The following is a 17,592-nucleotide window of genomic DNA, read 5'->3' as shown; positions in this document are numbered from 1 at the left end:
ACGGCTCAATGCGCTGCTGGGTCACAACGCTAATGTCACAATGAGCAGATTTTGAAATGCCGGTGATGATCGGTAGTATTGATTTTTTTCGGAAGCTCAATACTTTTAGCAAGTTTAGTGCACACACATTAATTTAGTTTCAACAGTGGTTCATTTTTGTTGTTTGCAATCAGCAAACTGTGACCATTTCGACTGGTCGAGAAGGTAAACGATGTCATGTACAAAATCTGGCACATTGGCTAGCTCTCATGCTGTTATTTTTCAAAAATGCTCCATTAAAATGGGTGAAACCAAAATGAACTGACACCTTGATGTGTTTTTGCATTTGAATTACCAGGCAGCAGATGTGTCTGTGACCTAATTGGGGACCCGAGGATGGAAAGTCACTGCCATGTCGCGGAAGGATGAAATATTACTTCCCAATAACTAAACTCTACAGGTTATCTGTGCAACCTTTTCACCACTCCATGTGATATTCCTAGTTCTACTGTGTGGTTTACGGCTATCGCTGGGGTACAGAAATGTATCCAGGACTTATAAAGAATGAAAGTAGGCTGTTTAAATATTGTTATTCACGTCTACACATCCAAGCGTCTTTTTGACCGGAAATTCTGTGACAGACATAGCTCTTGGGTCGTTGCCTTGTTCGCTGAGCTGGGCGATTTGATTGCAAACGTTTCATCACCAATCGAGGTGACATCATCAGTGCGTTACTGGGCAGCGTAGTGGTGCGTAGCGATGGGTTAGTGGGTGTGCTCAGCGAACAAGCCAGCAACCATCTACGCTACCTGATCTACCGATATTTTGCTCTATGGAAAACATAGTTCTTTTTTTCTTCTCAGATGGTCAATGTGAAAATGAGGACATTGACTGATTCAGAATTTTTTAACGGTTCGCATATTCAGTCTTAATGTAGTATGGATTGGCCACCTGAATATGCCATGTCTAGTGGCTAGCGAGAATGGAAGAAAATACCTAGGGTTGTTAAATCCGCAGGTTTGTTAGATGACTCAGGGGTTGTTTAAAGAATTTTTTGATTGATCTGAGGTGCAAATAAAATGTAGACGCTCCTCGGTCATGTAGTTAATAATCAAGTGCATGCACTATTCGTTATCATTGTGAACGTGAACTATACCGTGTTGCTCTTACATTTTGGTAATATAGGCCATGCAATGTTCATCTTCAACAATGTCACATTAATGGACGATGAAACTTTCTAATGTTAGCTGGAATATTTTATACTTTCCATTCGAGGAACACGAAAACACGTCGTCTCCCAATATTGTGGTCATTTAGAGTGTCTTGCATGTGGGGCTGAGTTGGAAGTCGCTTAGTCGAACTTTCCTTCAGAGGGTGGGCATCTACATGCTAGCTTTCACTGGAACGGAGAGATAAATGGCTGTCAAGCCCGTGTTGACTCCCATGTTCTATCACGCCTTGTACTGAGCACAGTCTATAAAGCTACTCATGTTGTTTCAGTTGTCATGCTCATATGTTAGTAGTGAGTGCGTACTGAGATTGACTAGTGAGAATCGTAGCTCACCTTAGTTAAAACCACATCAAATGCCGTGATACCTAATGTTCACTTTCGAAGACGTTTGGTTCCCTTGGGAGGAGCTGAGGCCGATTTTGTCCCGAGTACTTCGTAGGGGTCATTATTTCATTTGTCCATCCACAGGACCAAAACACAAGGGTCACCCTCGCAAGGAGCCTCCTATTCGCGTGAAGGAAAATATTCCTAAAGGTTTCACAAAGTTTCGACAACTTACTGATCGGTTTCATTGAAATCTCCAACTGTGGATGTGTTCGGATGAAGTGGTACCAGCCAGGAAAAACGTTCGCCTATTATCCTCGATGACAATCGCTGTGTAACCATCGCCTCTTCTTTGTCTTCAAAGCCAGTGACAACCATAATATTCTAGAGAGGGTGTAGGACAAATGTATTTACATGTATGTATTTTCCGAGTCTGTGGTTTCCGTTTCTTAACATGATCTGGTTACTCCAAATTAACTTCTTGCCACGGTAAACATCAAGAATATATCGTTCTGGCACAACCCAAAAAGACAGGTAGATGCGTTATCTTTAGAGAAGTCGCATATCTTTGCTGGCACACAGCTAAGACACTTCCAAAGGGTCAAAATCTTTAGAGCTGTACAAGGCATCTGATGGTTTCGCCGAGGGATGGAAGTCACTTGAAAGAAGCTATCAAAAAACATGATACCCCCCCCCCCAAGAAAAGCAAAACGAACTGTACTCTCTTCAGCGAAAGCCCAAATTCGACAGACGCACTGTGTAATAAGAGACTGGAATCTGCGAGTGAATACATGAGTCCCCTCAACTAACGCAATTTAGAAGCAAACTCACATTCGTTCAATGACAACCGACCCTCAGGTGTTGAGTCATCAAATGTTCATGAAGCTCTCACGGGCGTGGGAAAATAACACTGGATGCCAGTCCACAATAACTGCGATAGTTTAAGCCTGGATGGTCATGATCAGTCATGAATCCTTTGTTAAGGTTCGGTCCCTCGCCACTGTTTACCGTAGTTGACTTGAGATCCGAGGACTAGCAAAAGTGTTCCAGTTGTACGTCAGTTAGCAGTGATCCTGACGAATGATAGCCGAGACATGACAAAACCTTCCTTAAGTATGGCGCTATGGGACAAATTCAGTCATAATTGATCAATAACGGCATCGTGCTTTCCACGGACTGTTGTCACTGCGCCCCTGACCTTGTCAGCAAAGTTCTCTTAAGGCTGGAGTTTTCATGAAAAGAAGAGATGTTCACAGTGGTTTGGAAACGAACTAAATAAAAATGTTAGACGAGGTGACAAGGTGGTCGAAGAGGAAAAGGTTTCTGTACCGGCAGGTCAAATTCCTTCACCTAAAGGCGAACTCCTACCGATTTGCGACGATTTTTGCTGCGCTATAATCTACTGAGTTTCACGGAAAGCTCCTGTTGGTCTATCTTTCTTTGCCACATCTCCCAAACAAGCCTGGTCACTGGATATGAAATCTGACGAACGTGGATTATGGGCTAGAACAGGTACGGATCCGTAAGTCCAGTGGTTACTGTCCCGAATTTCTGTTTCGCTGACACATGAGAAGTGCCTTCCCGAATTGTTGGGCACAAGCGTTGCATTATTAAAAGCATTAACAAACTGGAGATGTGCGGGTATCCACTGGTTGTCCTATTGGTAGCACTTGACCAACCGCATTGTTCGAATGACCTAACCAGTGCAACCTATAAAGTATCTGTCATGTGCATTTTGTACAAAAATTCATCTGCGGTATCAGTGCAGTGCTCGTTTAACTACGCTAGCATGATTCGCGGAAAACCATACTCGAGCCGATATACCCCGTACGTTCGTTAAGCACAAAAACCAGATATGTCCATAATATGACACAAACAGGACAGCTAGGAGTACAACAGCTCCGGAGAAACATGAAAATGATCAGCCAGGATTTTACACGTCGAAAGAGACCCACAGGATTCAGCAGCAGGATGTCGTCATCTTTAAGGTCACCATGGGTTTTCGTACGCTTGATGTAACACATTTTCTTTCCCCTGGAATTCCCTAGCTTTTTGGGGGGTCAGCGGACCATCGAGTCATTTGTTGAACCGCTTTGTTGTGTTTTGCAAGGAAATCCAGTACGCCAGGTGGGTAAATCGAACACATGTGTGCTTTATCCATTGCGGTTTTATTTTTTGTTGACTTGTTCGGATTTCGCACTGAGTTACAAATGTTCCAAGAGGATCCAGCTATGAGGACATCTTTGCATTTCGGAGTCTATGGTCGATGTCTATCCTCAATAGCACAAATTGGTAATTTTATGAATATGGTAGATCTATCAACGTGTTAGAAGGCATGATATTACTCCATTTATATACCAGCGGCAGCGCGACAACTGGATGTTTGGTCAACAGATAACAAACTCAGTTTACACTCTTTGGAGCAGCAACACCGAAGAAATATCAATTCTTAGAATAGGGCACTCCTGCTGGGTCCCTACGACCCGACGCTACTGAGAAACACACCTGTATGGAATTGCGGTAAGGTCGAAATTCCAACTGAAGGTCGAGCATAATCATAACTCGTTTACTTTCTAGAACATTATTCCAGGTGTCTGACTGACACGCTGAAATGCACGAAAGTCCTCCTTGGCTTTATCCGATTAACCTTGAGCATATGTGATTCAGGTAACAGTTATATGTCATGAACCCAGTTATTGTGGACTCGACGACCCTAATTGAGAACCTGAAGTGTTCTCTCCGGAATATGCGCTTTGTCCTAGCCAACAAGTGACCTATTCTTGCAGTCGAAGTGCTCGCGAACAACTAAAACATCCAGCGCACTTAGCATTTAATCTTCAGCTCGGAGGTGACCTGTTCTCACGAAAATAGTTTCCTCAAGTTGTGTGAGGAAGTATTAGTCCTCATAGAGGATTTAAACGAGGCTGCGAAACTTGGTGGTACCCCGAAGGCAACCTCTGGACTTAGTCCATCCGTCTCAACCGAGCACATCAAGTAGGCTGAGATGGAATCTGTTGCACGATGAGTTCGGCCTGACTGGTACGAAACTACGTTCATGAAAATAGCTGGTGCACTTTGACAATAATGACGGAGGACGGCATTCATGCCACCTCGAAAGGGATGTAGTCCTCGGTCGAGTGTGTTTTGTAAAACAAAATGACCTCAGATTACAACAGCGACACAGTAGGTTGAAAAGATGGTTTACCTGGTAGTCGTTGAACAGGTAGTCAACCACGGAATAGAGATTTTCATCTGTAGGTAAGCGACCACTTTGCATTCGAATAGGAACAATCAGGAGAAACTTTGGAAGGCCTAAGAGAAATACGTCTTCCAAGACTTCATACTTTGGTTTTCTGGTATGATATTACAACTGAAGAAACGTCCTGGATAGTTTATCTCAGCATCGCCTGTATGCACCAGGCTGGCCTTCAGAGAGTTATGCCTATCGATAAAAGATTGTTAATCTTCATACCAAATGGGGTTTACTCACCTGAAGAATACAACAGGATATTCCACAATCTCATCTGAATATTGCGGAGCTTCAATAAAGCCATGCTCGAGCAGTTGTCTGCGGAAGACCCTTGGTTTTTGTAGGCAGGGTAACTCACGTTCCCAATTCTTTAATACATTGTTTGCCCTTATCGATGTATACGTGAGAATTCAATCCACGAATGAGAACCAAATCGTAGAGGCATATAATCTTTTCAGTGAGAAATCAGAATATTTGCCAACTTGGTGTAAGTGGTGAACTTTCGGAAATTCACCAACTAGTGGTCCTTTATCACAAGTTAGATTCAAGAATCCAATCCTTAGATGTTCTGGGGTTAAGATTTCTTTCGGTTTAGTAAAATTCTCCATGCGGATCCACGAAGCTGCAATTAAGTCATATTATAAAATTAGCTAGGTGAAGTGTATTGCTGTTGTTCCTTGCAATGACCTTAAATGATTCAGGTGCCCTTTCCGAAAGTGAACACCGCCAGTAACACACCAAACTCTCAGCTTCTTGGAGATGAACGCCCTTCGGAGTCTGAAAAGATGTATGATTTTTGTGCAACATAAGCACTGAAGAATTTAACTGTCTGAAAGGCAATTTTATTCAATGCAAGTGAGACTTTGTAGGGAGCTGCTACATCATTCGCATCACAGTAAACAAAACGCCTTCTATGCTCTCGACTTTCGGATCTAACCAGAACAATTTACATCCGAAATCATGAAGGATTATTAGCCCAAGACGGTAATATCTCAGCTTTTATCCTGACAGGAAAATGAGTCCGTTTCTGTGCAGTACATTTGGTTGAAGAATATCATAAAATGGGAGGTTTATTCTGTATTTATTAAGTCCGCCTTTGACATCACCCTAATTTCCAGAAGAAGGTTGCTCACCATTTGCGTGCGATTTGATGTTGAAACGACAAATAAATTATGTGAGAACTCGGAGGCTACACATACATGATAAGCCCCAAGAAGGTAAAAACATTTGGTAGCCTGTCGAGGAGGTTCCAGGAGCCTTTTACGTAGTACTGCTCCAAGGATTACTAGCAATTTTTGATAGCAGTGCTGCTTGTAACAGGTTTCGTGAAGCAAGTTCTCCCAGAAGGAAACTTTTTCACAGAGAAAGCAGCCCAAGGAAAGCAAATCGCAGTGTTTTCGCTCACTCGGTTCTTAGGCTGTGATCCCCGATGCGACTAAGAGACACGGTTCATCCAAACTTCATCCAGTTTAAAGGGAAATTATGCAAAAACACATCTTTTCCGACTATAGTGGAAGACCTATTAGTGTGAACTGTCCTCCTTTTCACTTTGGCCGAGTTGTTGGATTAACTGGGATCGTCAGCCCTAAGCTCCTTCAAAGCTAAGGATGTAGGAAGTACTCTGATGACTGTCGCTGCAACTGATTGCAAAGAACAATAGGGAGACAGTTCTATGTCCTGGACTACACCAACAAACGGTTGTCTTGTGAACTGATCCCTATTTAACGATGCTAATTCTAAACAAGCTTACCGTAAAGATCCACCGATATTTAGTTTGTTCCAGACCAAAATACACTAGCTTGAAATGTGACAAGCAAGCTAGGCCCTTTCATTCTGACACCATTCTGATTCGTCGTAGGGATACCGACTGGTGACTACAGAGACTGTAGTGGAGGATGGACTCGAGAGTGAGGCATTTGCTGGTTCGACGTGATAACACGTTCAAAAACTCAAATTGAGGGTGCCCACAGCGTTAGTTTACGAATGTGAAAACTGACTTCTTTGGAAGTGTCTTATAGTTTCATTAGGTTGTTACTGCTTACTGAGCAACTATGGTGTCTAGTGGCAGTGCCGTACAGTAATGCGGAATATCAGCACCACACATGGCCGAACAGTAACGCCTCACCGAACATTCACTTAGCCGTCTCGGAACTGCCGCACACGCGTGAAGAGATCGATTCCTCGGATGAAGTCAGATTCTTCACGCATAGTCAGAGCAACTTAACACTGGAAGCCAGGGGTTCAAGATCTCAGTGAACGGCGCAAATGGTCGCTTTGGTATCATCTATCGTATCCTCAAACACGTATTCGTGACATTCACTAAAGAAACTGTGTGCATGCAAGCTATAAACAGTGCTCTTCATCAAATGATTAAGAAAAACGAGCTTCAGATCTGGCACTGTGACCTAAGACTGACATCGTATATCTGGACTGAGTGCTAATCACGATATTCCTGAAATACCTCCAAATACACTTGCTTTCAACAACAAAAGCAGATAAACCGTGAGAGTTGGGCTACTTGTCTGGAAGGTCTAGTTCCTGAAAACATATTGGAATCCTCCAACTTGGCTTCGATAAGACCGCGGAATTTATGGGGACAGGAAAGCAAGCCATCGATTAAATGTTCCAGCAGCCAATTCGCGATGAAGGACGAAGGTCGGGAAGTCAGGCTTGAATTCGGGGCTTGCACAATTCATTACTCAACATTGACCAGGCACCCTTAGTTCAAGGTAGACAGTGCACCTTAGAGTACCACGGCGCCCCCTTCAAATTTGCAATGACTTGTTCCCAAAAGAGTTGTTATGTTCTTGAGTGACTTTTTCTGTCTGTAAGATTCTGTAAGATTCTGTAAGATTCAACTTGATAGCTTAACACGGTGTTCCAGAAGTAGCTCTGAGTAAACTTGCTTTTGAAGTATACTGAAAAGAAAAGCTGATAAATCATAAAGGGTTTTTCAGAAGTATGGAGAGAATATTTATAATCATAAATGAATCACTGTTCTGACGAGTGACTCTCCGAATTTTCTAGTAACTCAGAAGAATGAGTTCTATAGAAAGTGGACACACAAAATACGCGCTCTTGAAATCGGTTTGTACATGGGATCCCGGGGTTCGAACCTGCAGACCTTTGATGTTTTCGGATGCATTATGTTTGAACGGTCACTGCTCTGACGAACATATAAATAAAATTTCTGGCTTGAAGAATCTCATGCCAAAACCTAGTAGAATAATCGATTTCCAGGACGAAAAAAGCTTTGTGGTTTGTGTGCATTCTTTTTGGTTTGTGTGCATTTGTGATTCGTGCATCATCATTGCCGCTTTCTCTTGTTAATAAATATATCATACATAGACTGCCAAAACAACCGTTATGTGCGGTACTAGATCAATAATCCTTACTAAACGTCCGCGAAGTTTGTCCTCAGACCATCTTTTATGGCTACTCATTGTGTTTTAGAAAGGATCAGCACCGCTTGTTTGTTGGTACCTATAGGTGTAGGGACGGAAGCGTAGACAACCAGAGAACGGACTGACGACCGGCGAAAGTGTCTGCTAGGGTACAGGCTAAAATTTATCAGCTGAGACTTATCTTGGCTGAGTGCGAGATTTCCAAATCCACCACTCCTTTGGTTTGTGTGCCTGGTAAATGGTCGAAAATCGTATTCAATGCTTAGTCGTTCCACTTTTTCGCGACTGTGCAGTGTTTAATCGTCCTACTGCGATCGTCCGACTGACTTATTGCTCAAGGTAACCGGTGTTCGCGCACAAAGCTACGATCAACTTAACGTGAACTGAGGAATGGTGCACGTTCTTTCCACTTCCGACAATCATGCAAGATGGCTCCCTGATCCATCTACACCATCAGTGTGCACTATCACATTACGCCGGATCAGTGACATATTGCAGTACGCTCAGTTATCACTTGTGGAAAAAAATACGACGCGTGTGGTGAGACGTATAACTCAGTAGCACAGAAATTACTCATGCATCATTGTTGGCACATGCTCACTGTAGCGTCCGTCAGATCATTCACCTGTGTGACGTTATCAACTAGACTGAGGCGATGGATGTCGTATAGCTAGGACATTGCAGCACGCGGCCGGTATTTATAGACTAATGTTAGGTCATCATCACCCAGCAATCTGACGATTGCTTACTTTGGTCTGAAAAGATAACCATAAACGCCAAAATATAATTATCAGGAAAGCCGCAGGTCACAGGTACATCTGTCGGTGTTTTTGTACTACAAACTTCAAGTTACTATTAGAAGAAATAAGCCCTTCACCACGGAGTTGTTTATTGAAAAGCACCAACTGAACCAGGGACCGAACAGATTTGTACTTTGGTGTAACCAAACATTAGTCACGCAAAAGTTTTCCCTTGGAAGGCACGCTTTCTTTGTTTCCTGAGATTCAATATGTAGGATCTTTCGAAGTGGAGCATATGTGTGCTGATCTCTTCAAGTTTGTCTCTGAATGTGTTGCACAAAGGCCGCCTCATGTTTTAGTTGGTACGATATCCGAGATATCGCAGTATATTTTCATGAGTGTATTTGTCGAAATCAGTCCGATTTGGGTTCAGGTAGAACACAAAATTGACGGAAACTCGGGGACTGCGCCTACCTGGTGAGCCCGAAGAAGGGGAAACCAGTCGTGGGCTGTCCAACTGTTTTCAGCAACTTTGTGAGTAGTCTCCTTTGTGAATATCCGCCGTCTTCTTGAACGCGTCTTCTTGAACTTTCCTAGATATTCATTAACTATCATGCAACTGTAAATGAATGCTACAAAGCAAATTCACAAACTCTGTAATAAATCCTACCTTCCATTAGATAGGGGTGGAGTTACGCGAAACCAAATACTACTCGCATGCCTCAGCAGTAGTCTCCGCCGTTACACTAGTAGCAAAAGTGCACCTAGTCAGATTCAGCGTATCAGCAGGCCACAGATGGGAACATAGACTGTGCAATCCGCAACGATCTATCACGTTGTCACTGCTGGAGTTACACGTTAAGACTATGACCATCCAGGAATGACGGTATGCACTCCGAGCTTTATCATCGGAATCAATTCTCCAAAGCCTTTAGAGCTCTGGGAAAAGGTGAATATGCGATAAAAATTCGGATCCGAGTGGTTGAGACGACGATCTGATTGCACTGTGTTGGGACGCGTCCAGACCGAAAGGCACAAGTGCAGAACACGATGCGTCGCAAAGGTCAGCATCGGTCACCACACCATCCAGATAGCGTGTGGGTGGGCGGAGCAAATCGAAGACGGTTTAGCGACATGCGACCAACCGAGAGGGTGTGAAAATGACCCGGAAAGGAACGTCGCCATTGGCTGGACAAGGACGAACACGCAACTATCCATTCTTGTCCATTCAGTCATTCTATAAATTTACGCACTAGCCCGCATGTTCGACTGACATTAAGACCTCAGTCCCCCTTTTGGCAAAGTGTGGCTTACCTCATTCAGGCGCAACCGATAGGCGCGTTACAACACGAAGTGAAGGTTTATCGTCACCATTTGACCTGAAAACTCGCAGTTAGAATACATTGAAGAATTCTGGGATCCGTGGTTACACAAAATTTGATGTGCATAATTTGCTCAACCTAATTGTATAGAGAATGGCAGTGAGCTTATCTACTAACCTGACATGCTTTTGTGTGTGATGATAAGATTCGGAACCACACTGTTTCTGGTTTGAAGCTTTCCACATAGGCTGCTCAAACTGAGCCAGATCTCCACAGTGGACATTGCAACAAATGTTTGCCTTCAAGCGAAATTCAGTTTTTCAAGCTCAGGTTTTGGCTGCTCAATATCATCACTTTTCGCATCAAGGCGACTTTGGAAAACATTTCGAGGTACATTGCCGGTAATTGGCGTTAGGTCGCAGGACTTCCCGAAGCTCCCGATAACCCGTGTTTTTTGAATCTTCGGATTGATACCTCTGGCTTTCACAGGACAATCTATAGTATAGGACACCGCAGTAGAATGTAAAGTTCCTGGACGAATTCGATAGGGTTTCCACTGTCGTACGTAGGTGAGGAGTGGTGCTGGTTCGTGCACTTCAGAGCAGACGGGGTTTTTTGTTCCCTTAGGACTACCTATCACTAGAAATTGACCACATGCACCACTAGGAAGCTGCTCTTATACATGAGCACGTATTTTTCCGTTTCGGATTTGTCTGTGTACCAGGTAGCTGCCAGTCTATCGGTGTGGCACGTGATCCGACCATCGATCGTTTTTGCCTGTTTTTTTTGGAACAATACGGACTATTCTGTGTCGGCGAACTGTAGACAGTAACAGTACATCGAGTCTCTAGTGCGCACAACGAAGCTACCGACGCCATTCGCTACACACTTTGCCTATCTGTAGGGAACAGGAAGTACAGGTACCAGAGGTTGATGGGGGATGTGGGAATGGCGGACATAGAAAGAGTGGAAATTATCAGTTGCTGCACCTGAAACCAGTGGGCGGACGGGCTGGTGACAGATTTATTTTCTAGTCAGACCGATGACCGGAACTAATGGAGCGACGGACCGTATAGATGCTAGCTCAAATTGGCATGCCTTCAACTCACGCACACACAGACCCAAACACACGCACACACACACGCACACGTACACGCACAACACACGCAAATGCAACGCAATGCAAAGCACACGATCATGTAAGCCGATTGCCATGCCACTATAGCGTTTTCTGCAGTTAGTAAAATGATGCTCAAGAGATTGTGGTAACTAGAAGTTGAGGCGGTTTGTCCGCACACGGCATGCAAAAAGGTCACGAGACTGACCGACTTTATCTGAAAAATGGATTGCTTTTCCAGACAAAACTCCAATTATTTGATGATGGGTGCACGAAAGTGTGGCAAGCATGCTATATTTCACATTCATTAGTGTGTAGAGTGTGCTGTGAATTAAGAACACCAAAACACGCATAGTGTGTCAACCGCTGAAATGAACATGAAATTTAGACGTAATACACTACTCATTAGGTTGCTGAAAACTCTTCGACATCATAAACGAAAGATTCAGCTGGATTCCAGATGAGTCCCTTGTCAAAACCGAATTGCTATATGAATAAGTGTAGTTCGCGTACACGGAGTTCCTTCCGAGATTGGTGTCAAAATCTGGCTGTGTCCTTCATCCGACTGCAGCATTCATGAACTGTTGCATCCTCGTCAATTGGTGCATATCAGGGCATCTGACTGCCCTGCAGTAAACCACAACGCTTCATATTGAAAATGCGCCCTCTGGCACATAGAATGTTTAGTAAGTCCATGACTATCCGTGTAAAAATACAAAGTGAGACGGCATAGGCAGGATGTCTGGAGGGGTCCACTGACTCGATGGAGATCGAATCATCCCACTCAACCGCACTGTTCGGCTAGCGAAGCCCACAAGCTGTTGAATTGTTCGGAAGGATAGTACGAAGCAAATTATCTGCACCGTGATATATACTCGTGATCACGCTGAAATGTTGAACTCAGTTAATTTTGTCAATGCCCAAACGGCTACTAAATGAGGACGGATTTTGTTTGACATCAATATGGATTGTTTCCCGGAATTTCGAAGCAAATCAAGGATTAGGGAACAAACACAAGGAAGCTAAAGAGTATGATTCTCCATGACATCCTCCTCCTTTTTGGATTGAGCAATTCAGTCCTAGATTACTGGCCGTCTGTCGCAAACATGCTGCTTGAGGTGGCTAGTTAAATGGAAGTCATGCGGAGAGGGATGTGTTTGATCATGCCTACGATTCTTTCTTCGGATCTCTGCCGACCCATCTCCTTGAAACAGCACTGCGAGAAATGGTAAGACATAGTGCGCAAGTTGAAGCAGTCCTTCAGAACCACATAACTTTGCATTGATTCAACGGAAATTTTTGATGCCGTGGCATCCGACGACACTGGGATATGAGAAACATTTTTCACCTGAACGAGTAAAGTCGCCGAAAGAGCTGTAAACCTGTAATATGTTTATCAAACAGTAGAACCTTTCATGACATCCTGTGGGTTGAATGACCTTCAATAAGCTGAAATTCTCGAGATCCCTGGCAAAATAGCGAAAAAACATTCCTATAGTAACAGAAAATTGTGAGTACCTCAGTCGGAAGAATGATTCCCACAAGGTGCAGATCATTTGATAAATGTCACGTTTATCTACGCCAATGTTATAGAACAGCTAGACAACGGTTGTTGAATTCTTGAGCAGGGTCAGTGGTTTCTTTGTTTAAACTGGTGATTTCCCCCAATTTCCTATCTCACTATGACATTGGACCTGAACGTAGTTTCGACGATTGAAACTACTTTAGTTTGATGGTCTGATTGACTTGGTTTCCCGATAAACTTCTGTGATGCAAGGTCCAGTCTGTCGTTCCAACCCGGGGTTATTGTATTATGTCCAATTGTGCCTTCTAATCACCATTTATCACTTATGGTCGAGGTGAATTTAGGTGCCAAACAAGAAGAATGCGGTCACCTGGCTTATCGATCGTGAGGGTTCGAAGAATAAACAGTGGATGACCGTCCAATACACACGATGCAAGTTCCTCGTAGATATTGAGCTGATGGGTATGGATGTTTTGGGGAACAGGTGAGAACCAAAGTAAACCGAAAGTAAACTTGGAAAGGTAGCTGAAGGGCTTTGGCTCGATAACCAACAGTCGGGTTCAGTAGCGAAACTGGCTAGCGTATCCGAGCTCATGTCATAATATTGACCAGGGAATCAATGACTACAATTATGATCCTCGGCACGATAGGAGACACAATACATAATGGATGCTTTCGGTGAAGTGGCCCAATGAAGAGACCGACCAAATATATGCCCAAAGACGGTTGAAATGTGCGAACCATATCTAATAGTTTACGTGCTCACGGGTGCACACGCGTCATTTGTCAGTAAGAAAAATAGGCAGAGTGGATTTTTAGAGCTCTTCGTGGGAAAACTTGTGAAATTAAAGTCGGGCGAGTATAAAAATAATTATCTGATAGATGGCTTAATCAATGCTCAAACAGCACGTCTACTCTGTTCATCCATAGAAGCCAAACAAAAAGCAGAAAAACGAGAATTACTCGATAAGGCGACTCACAAGATCCAGATCTGATCAGATTTCTGCAGTAATCAAAGTCCATTGAGCGCACCACTGTCCTAACTCGCCATCTCCAACACAATACCTTACTTAGTGATCGATCACTATACAGCGCATGCTTATTGAGACTGAAAAAAAAAACAAATTTGGCTGGTTGCCGTGTGCAGATTACGCTCAAATTGTCGTAGTACGTGACTTTTATGCGCTTGAATTCATTCGCTTGGCTTGTATAGTCAACATTGGCATGTGACTTCTCACCAAATCATGTTCACCAAAAGTGGAAAACAAGTTTGCTCTGTAGCTGGTTTGCTGTTGCTGATATGGTGAGGGAGTATGCTGGTGGTGGGTCCACATCAGCAAGGGCAGTCGTCTCCCCATGGGGGCATTTTCTACATTTGTAGGCTTGTAGAGCTTTAGCAGGCAGTCGATGGTGCTGACTGTCATTTCAGCATTAATCGTTACTAGCACTCACCAGAGGCTTATGTGTCAGTGAAGCATAGGGGGACTTATGTGCGATGCTGGGAATCTATACCGGTACCTACGTTTGCATTTGAGTTCTGGAGTTTAAAAGGCAAAAAAACTGAACAAGTTCGAGTCATCAGCGTTAGCATCTAGAGTGGTGAATTCAATTCAATCGAGAAAAGTACACTTCTGTCTACCGCGTGACGCTATTGACATAACCTCGGCAAGAAACAAAGGTGACAAACAGTACCTTAAATGAGGTCCCAGCGAGCCAATAAATATATGGCACATTTGACACTGTGTGACACGCTTGTGTTCTGGGTTTATAGTTTAGATCACCCAAAGAGGTAGATTTTTCGCAAGATAAACGATGGCCTTCAAACTTGCATTTCAAACAAAACAACTTGGGTTGAAGCGGTCCTGCTCGTTCAAGAGCCTAATTCAAGTGCGAAATTTATCATATCAGAGGGTGAAACAAGGCGAATATTTTCGAATAACAACGCACCTTAGCGGTGCTGCACACGTCGCACCACCTCACTACTTTACCTCTTATTTCCGGAATTAGTTGATGTGAATGAGATGACTAAATTGCCCGGTCATTCCCGTGCAAACAAAGTAGACCTTTAGTTGGCTCTGAGAGGACCGAAATTTGAATTTAAAAAAACCAGACAGCACCATGCACACCATCCGTTAGTCGACTGTTTCTTTCGTTTATATGAAGGGAACAATAATAAAGAACATGATAAGCATTCATAGTTCCCAAAAAAATCCTTATGTATCACTGATGAATGCATTTTAAGTGTAAATTTGAAAAATTTGGTAAGCGCGTGACCCGTGACGCGGTGGAGTCAGGCAATCACACTAAGTGAGCGATTCAACGGAGGCTGGTCCATGACGAAATGACTTTTCTACCTCCAAAATTTCAAGTAGTCTCAAATTAGTCTTCTTGTGCCCTTGGCTTCAACAAACTTGCTATCAAGGTTCTTCTCATCACAAGGATAGTCCGGTAATCTCTCTAGCAACACATGAATACTCCATTCAGCTCTAGGCAAAGACTGACCAAACGCGCGTTAGACGTCACTGTTCCGACATAAGGTGCAAATAATCCCTAACGCAAATGAATAAATTTAGTTCGCTCTACTGAAAGCTCTCCTATGCAAACAAAGCAGTTTTTTACTTGTTCGCTGAGCTGGGCAATTTGGTTGCAAACGTTTCACCACCAATCGAGGTGACATCATCAGTGCGTAGTTGTGCGTAGCGGTGGGTGAGTGGTTGTGCCAACCACNTACGCACTGATGATGTCACCTCGATTGGTGATGAAACGTTTGCAACCAAATTGCCCAGCTCAGCGAACAAGCCAACGACCATCTACGCCACCTGAGCTACCGACATTCTCCTCTATAGAAAAACAGTTTTTTACCCTTTGCTATCTCATGGGTACCCGTTACGTGCGAGTTGGACAAAAACTGAATTTTCTGGGTGGGATTAGGATAACCCCATTGTCCGTATTCAAAGTCTACCGAGCGTGCATCATATTAGTGTCCACAAACAAGATGATGAGCAGAACATTGTCATCTTGACATCTACTACAGTGTGGTCCATCGACATGTTTGAGAACGAACTTCGGCAATCAGGCAGTTCACATTGAGTCTACTGTACGTCGTCTATATACGGACACAAGACGAACTCGCTAATTAGGTCGAGTGGAACTCTTCTACACAAATATGAACGTAGATTAAGGTGGTTTTCGTTTTGAGCACATACGCAGCAAAACGATACATTTTGGCGCAAAACGTTTTACTCCACTTGTAAAGGTTTTGCACCTGAGAGCATTGTGCGGATAATGGCACCCGACAACTACTCAACTGTAAACTAAGTTTGTGTTTATGGGAGACTCAAATGAATATGTCGTCCACTATATTCCTTAACACAAGGGCTTATCAGTGTTATATACACAGGAAGTCAATCGAGAAATCGAAGTACATATCTTGATAAAACACTGAGTAGAGGCTTGAAGAGTTTCATTAGCCTCATAAATAGTGCTGTTGCGAGAAAGGTGGACCATCCTACCTGTGGGGCACAAATTTATTTATTACCTTCCGTTCCAGGGCAGTCACCTGACATATTACTGTCATGAGATCCTCGGAAAACAGCGCAGACGGAAGGAGCATCCGAGTGTATCGACTAATATTCCCCATGTCCTGTACAAGTTCACCTACAGCTAGGAAAGTTCGGCTGAGGAAGTTTTCATGGAAGTCCTTCAGAGGGAACGGACTTTTAGGTGAATATTAGGGTAGAATTGAACCCAGAGCTCTTCAGCGTGTAATATGGATCCCGAAAATTAATATGCAAGACTTTCGATGAAAAGAAGTCACAGAAACTCCAAGTACTCTTAACATGTTTAGGCTACCAGTCAGTGCCACAGCTCACTTTCTCATCTAACGGACAGAATGTCCTGGTTGACAAACCTCATGTGTTTACTTCTCTGATGGAGATAAGTTGGCCTGTAAACTGTCAGATGGCTTTCCCAATGGATGCACTGGTAGATGCTCTCTGGTCTTTCTATCAGGTGGCAGCGTGAAATTTACGATTCAGTGGCCGCTGTTTTGTTTTTCTGAGCTAGGCAATTTGGTTGCAAGCGTTTCATCGTCAATCGAGGTGAAATTGTCAATGCATCAGGAGTGGAAGTGCGCGGCTGTTGCGCGTGTATGTATGGATATAAGATCTAATTACCCAGGTCGACCAGGTGAATTAGAACCCTGGACGGTGAACGTGGAACCACCTACGGCCTCGGAGGTTTACGACTGCATATGTTCTCTCAAACCCCACCGAGCTCCCGGTCCGGGTGACCCTCCACCCGCACTGTTCAAAGACGGGGGGAAGTCCTCAGTCAGCGCTTGTCCGATCTGTTTGCTTGCATTTGGGAAAAGGAGTCTTTCTCAGACAACGGTGATAGTGCCCGTTTTCAAAAAAAGGGCGCGTAGTGAGTGTGGTAACCACAGGGGGATCAGCTTGACCCCGGTTGTAACGAGACTGTTGGAGTCAATTGTGCTTCGTCGCCTTGCGGTGACTCGTGAGACACTGACTCGAGAGCAGCAAGCGGGATTTCGGCCTATTAGGGGTTGCGTTGACCAAATCTTCACACTGTGTCAGGTACTAGAACAACGCCATACGTATAAGTGACCCAAGATTCTAGTATTCCTGGATTACCGAGGCGCATTCGACTCGGTTGATCGGTCTGTTCTTCTTGAGACGCTT

This window comes from Opisthorchis viverrini (genome assembly GCF_000715545.1).
Source record: "Opisthorchis viverrini unplaced genomic scaffold opera_v5_6, whole genome shotgun sequence".
Classification (NCBI taxonomy): Eukaryota; Metazoa; Platyhelminthes; class Trematoda; order Opisthorchiida; family Opisthorchiidae; genus Opisthorchis; species Opisthorchis viverrini.
This window is presented reverse-complemented; position numbering follows the sequence as displayed.